The sequence below is a fragment of the Octodon degus genome, unplaced genomic scaffold, assembly GCF_000260255.1.
Source record: "Octodon degus isolate 3935 unplaced genomic scaffold, OctDeg1.0 scaffold00186, whole genome shotgun sequence".
NCBI lineage: Eukaryota > Metazoa > Chordata > Mammalia > Rodentia > Octodontidae > Octodon > Octodon degus.
This window is the reverse complement of record NW_004524762.1, coordinates 1,448,294-1,453,658: the sequence shown is the minus strand read 5'-3', so window position 1 is coordinate 1,453,658 and position 5,365 is coordinate 1,448,294. Positions and strand designations below refer to the sequence as shown.

At 45.0% G+C, this 5,365-nt stretch overlaps 1 long non-coding RNA gene across 3 annotated transcripts; it reads right to left on the bottom strand.

The window, feature by feature from the left end:
• Positions 1-608: 608 nt before the first annotated feature.
• On the bottom strand, positions 609-5,330 carry LOC111813403. 3 transcript variants are annotated; one of them, XR_002818680.1, is made up of 4 exons: positions 5,175-5,330; positions 2,057-2,136; positions 1,551-1,703; positions 609-1,241 (listed from the first exon to the last, which is right to left on the bottom strand). It is a non-coding gene; the product is annotated as an uncharacterized LOC111813403 (long non-coding RNA). The 3 variants fall into 3 exon arrangements; XR_002818678.1 differs by having other exon boundaries at positions 609-1,703; XR_002818679.1 differs by lacking the exon at positions 5,175-5,330 and adding an exon at positions 4,712-5,168 and having other exon boundaries at positions 609-1,703.
• Between the last annotated feature and the right edge of the window lie 35 nt (positions 5,331-5,365).

The following is a 5,365-nucleotide window of genomic DNA, read 5'->3' as shown; positions in this document are numbered from 1 at the left end:
CTAAATATGTAAATCCTACTCTCAAATAACCCCCAAATTTAAGGACAACACTTTTTTAAATAACACAAGATCCAGGGGCCAGTGAGATAGCTAGGCAGTCTAGAGCACCCGCCTAGGCAAGCTTAGGCAAGCGCAGGGCCTGCTGTTCAATCTCCTGCACCACATGCCATGCCAGGCCCCCCAGGGGGTAAGCTGAGCCAGCCACAAAAAAAAAAAAAAGATCCATATAAATATATTCTTATCACATAAAAGAAAAAAAAGGGGGGAGGAAAACCCACAGGCAAAAAAAGAAGAAACCCTCTAGAATATAGAAAACACAAAGTACAAACCCCAAATCCATTCACACTCCCCCCGTTAGGAATCAGCCATAGGCTCACCTCTCTATGTCCTTTTGGGCACACAAATAAGAAAGCAGTCATTTTATTTATTTTTTTATATAATTGGGACCTCTTTGAATTTGTTGGCTTCAGCTTGTCATCTCCATGTAACCATTTGTTTTAGAGACCTTTTCCAAATTGCAGAAAAAATTTAAGGATGCCTTTACATAGTTCATTTTCCTGTTGATAGCTAGTCCCAAATAATACAAAAAAAAAATCTTTAATCCTTAAAATCTTTAATTTCATCTTTAATCCTCCATCACATTACCATTTTAAAATTATGAATCTTCGTCCAAATATGAGATGAATTCTGAGGTTGCTGGTGTTTAGTGCTTTTGTAACCTAACATACAATAACCACAAAAATTGTATTCTTGAATTTATTTTGATATGTTTAAATAGCATTATAATAAAAATCATTTAAGAGAAGGAAATCAGAGGATCTGTATTTTCCTTTTTTTTTTTTTTAAATAAAAGCTCTGTAACCTTGACAGATACACTAGTTGCACATTGTTGTGCAAAAAATTTATCTTCAAACTTAGTTGAGTCATCATTTCAGTTTTAGGGCATCAGCTCAGTTTAGACATCCGGTTCTGGGCCTCATCACTGTAGTCATGACAAGGCTCAGCTGCAGGAAAACCCATCTCCCAACTCACTGTGCCGGCCTGGCGCCTCACTGGCTGATGGCCAGCGACAGCAGTTGCTCATCATCTGGGCCTTCTCACAGGGCTACTCCCAGCCTGGTAGCTGACTTCCCCACAAGACGGCTCAGCAAGTAATACACACCCAATGCTCATCTAGCCCCACAGTTCATGAACAGTATTTAAACTTTATTTCCCAAAGTGCCAGTATGAAGATGCAGATTCTGTGGCAGATAATTAGGATCAGAGAAGGTTATCAGGACAGACTTCATGAGCGTGATTCATGACTTTTAAGACTTTATAAGAACGCATCTCACTGTGAGGACACAAGCAAAAGATTGCCATCTAGGAACTAGACACTAACAAGGTATTTAATATGTGGCATCTTGATCCTGAATTTCCCAGTCCCCCACAACTGTGGGAAGTAAATGTTGTTTATGCCACCCGATTTATGGTATTACAGCAGCTTATGCTGAATAAAACAGTGACAGAAAGACAGCAAGAGAGACATCATAGTCCTTTTGTAATCTAACCTCAAGTGACTACAACTTCAGCCATAATCTGTCCACTTGAAGCAAGAGGGGCCTTCACAGAAGGGAGGAATTACACAGGCACAACCTGGAGCCCTCTTAAAAGTTACAAGAAACTTGGCCTCTTCATACTTCAGTTTTTTCATCTGTAGACATCTAAGTTATCAAAGACAACAAGATGATTAAAAGAATTAAAATAGGTAAAGTAGTTAGAACTGTACCCAAGCAAAAGGTAAGCATAAGAGACACACTGACCAACTATGGCTACAAAAAATAATGCAAAAATATACAGACTTACTCTGTGCAGTACACAGCACCAAGTCTGCAGTGCTTGTTCAAGAATGAATGAAATGACTCATAATTATTCAAAAGAAATGTGAACGTGGAAATTACCTCAGAAACAGAAGTACCTCATAAAACTAACATAATTACCAGGGGGCCTCACAAACGCCTTCAAATTTCCCTTAAGTTTTCCCCCTTATCAGAAATTTCCGAGCTCTAGTACATACCTGAGTCATTCTTTCAAAACACCAATCACGTTTTGCTCTGCAAATGCAAACCATTGGCCTGCCAGCAGAAGTTGCCCAATCTGCAAAACCACACAATTTGTAAATTACAGAAAGAAGGGCAAAAGCTTGCCCGACTACCTAGAACATTTATTATGCTCAGCAGTTCAGGCGAGCTTAGGCTTTGAGTTGTTTTACTCACCATGATATTTTAGGGAAAGAAAAGCTACTCAGTACACCCCAAGTTGTAAAGTTTTTTCAGAACAGGATGAGTTATGGAGAGACCTGCTTGATGTTTGCAATCTGCATCTCAGTGGGAGAAAGGTTAACGCCACGGCAAGCAGATGTGGTAAATGAGTCATGAATCTGGAGATTATGAAAGAGGGACCCCTAACCCCAGGCCACGAAGTCACCCACTAAACACAGAAACAGCAGAGCTCCCAAGGACAAATAAACCTTGAAACCTAATTCAGCACACATTGTGAGTGCCCAGTAATGAGGGCCTCAGCTGCCTGGCCTCCTGGCAGAGGAGCGCTGCTAACAATGCCGGCCTGGAGCAAAGGCCATCTTTCTCTGATTCAGACATCCCAGGAAAGAGGAAGGAGAAAGGAGAACTGGAAAGACCAGCTTGCCAGTCTGAAAAGGTCACTGTCAGCAACTGCCCAGAGCTTTTTTTGTATTTTAATTGTCCTGGTTTACTTAATCAGGAGTGTAATGACATCAGTGATGAAGCCAGAAGAAATTTCTCTATACCAAGCAGGCATATGCTAGGATAACAGTTGGTCGTATTTTTAGGAAAAAAAAAAAAAACTTTCTGCAGAAAATTGCTTTTCCTGTACTTTGTTTAAACACCCTGCCCACCCCACCAAAGTGCTTTCTGAACAGCCAGGCCCTATCTAGTTAAGACACGGAAAGCTCACGTAGGCAAAGGTGAGGACCCCCCTTCTCCAATGAGAACTAGCAAGCCCTGGGAATGGGGAGCCTGTGCACGGAGAGGCCAAAGGTGAAGAGTAGAAAATACACTCCAGTCATAAATTCCAGTCGCTTGGGTTTTAAACTGAGTGGAAAACATCACATTTTCTCCAATAAAAATGAAACTGCATGTACTTTTTGTCATTGCTATTATGTTCTTTTGCAATAAAAAGTAAAAATAGAGTCTGATTTACTTTTTCCTCGCAAGACCAGCCAAAGAAAGAATCTACGTGAAGTGTGCACGTACAATGCACTGCTTCATTACAGGCTGTACACCTGATTGTTGAGGGCGATCCTCTTAATGCTTCGTCCAGTCTGAATGTAGAAGTCAGGCAAAATTAAGACGGTGACAGTCTAGCAGTGACGCTGCAGGGCGCTCACTGCGCAGGGGCCCACCTCAGAGGTGCAAACTAATCTCCCTGCCTCTGTGTAAAGGTGAGCCTACAACAATAGTATCTATCATGTGAAATGGTTACTCAAAACCAGGTATGCCCACAGTGGGCAATCAATAAATAGTAACTAAAGTTGCTTTATCTTCGGCCCAGCTCCTATCTAAAAATTCAAGTTCGGCCATGTTATAGAGATTTTTTAAAAATCTACAATGGGGGCCCAGGAGATAGCTCAGTGGTCTAAGCACCTTCCTGGCAAGCACAAGGACAAGGGTTCGATCTCAGGTATGGCAGTGCTGGCCCCTCCCAAGGCTGGCCACTGAAACCCCGCCAGGTGGTGCATCCTTGTAATCCCAGCACTAGGGAGGCTGAGACAGGAGGATCACTATGAATCTGAGCTGGGTAGTGATACTCTGTACCAAACAGATAAATAAATAAATAATGCTTTTTTAAAAAAAAAATCTAAAATAGTACTTTTCCATCTCATTGTGGTAAATACCTTATCTGGCCAGATGAGGCTGCTCATGTGGCAGTGCCACACCCTCACACTCCCATCACATCCCCCAAGTCCCAGTATTTCTGCAATATACCCTCACAAAGTGGGCTTTGGCCTCTGCTACATCACCTCCTTGCCACTCCCCACCTCTTCCCAGTGCACGGGAAATCCTCTCCCCTGAGTGGCTGCTGGCTTTGCTCCCTTAGCTGACTGAACTCAGTGAGAAATTTTCTAAGCCTCAACAATGGCTGGCACGTAATACATAAATGATCAGAAAACATTTACTGGGAGATTGAATGGCATCTATACCTACTGGCCTTTTTTTTTTTTTTTTTTTTTTTTTAAATCATTTTTTTTTTTTTTTTTCGCTTTAAATCAAATTCTACCAAATCGATGTATGAAGCTTCTATAGATCTTTTACAAGATTAAACTTTACTTCTGGGCTCTAACAGCATGTCTCTCGGATAGCCTCCATTCACTAATATTAACATTAAACATTATTAACTTTAAAAAACAGGTAATGATTAAACAGCATACTTCCAAGAGCAAGGTTCTAAAAGCTTGGCATATATCAAACTCATTTATTCGTCAGTACCCTATCTGAACCTCAGGAAAATGAGGCTCTGATTAAAGAACTTGTCCATTCTCAGGGACAGCAAGTGGAGGACATCATCATTTTTTCAGGCAGTCTCAACAGTTTTCTTATCCTGGCCTCTCCTACCAACAGTATCCGCTCCAGCTAGGTAGCTTCTTCCACAAGTTCTCACACAAGCCATTTAGGTCGGAGCACTGTACACATACCGTGCAGCGTGTGGCGTGTCCTGTACAGTGCCCTAAGCCCTGGACTTGGTCACTCGACGAGGGAGCCCGGTTTTGGGCTTCATGGTCTCCTAGGTCTTCAAGGCTTCAACCCAGCCCCTCCTTTCTGACTTTCCTAAGTGACCTCGCTCTCTCCTTGCCAACTCTGTCCATGAACTCCCTCGCTGCCCTTTTCGCAAGTCGCGGAAGGCTTTCCCGAGCCCACTGGTGTAGGAGTAGCCCTCGCGGGCTCCCCGGGGCAGGGGTACCAACGAGCCGCCCAACAGCTCAGCCCTCGGCCGGGCAAGCTCAGCCCGGGCTGCAGCCCCAGAGCAAGCGCCTCGCTCTGCTCGCGTCCGGAGCTCTCCGGCTCCCCCGCGCCCAGGCTTTGGCCCGGCGGCCGCGGCGCGCACGCTCCCCGCGCACGGTGACTCAGCCGCGGGAAGAGCCCCTCGGGCTTTCCGACCTGCCGGGGCGCTCGCGTCCTCCCCGCCCTCCTCGCCCGCGCTCGGCTGCAGGCTGCCCTTCGGGCGTGAGCCACGGTTCCGCCGGCGCGGCTCCCGGGGTGTGGCCAGAGGACCCCGCGACGCCTTCCCGAGGGCCGCCGCCTCCCTCCCCGGAAAAGGTGACCCCCGCGCGGCGCGGCGTGCGGCGACG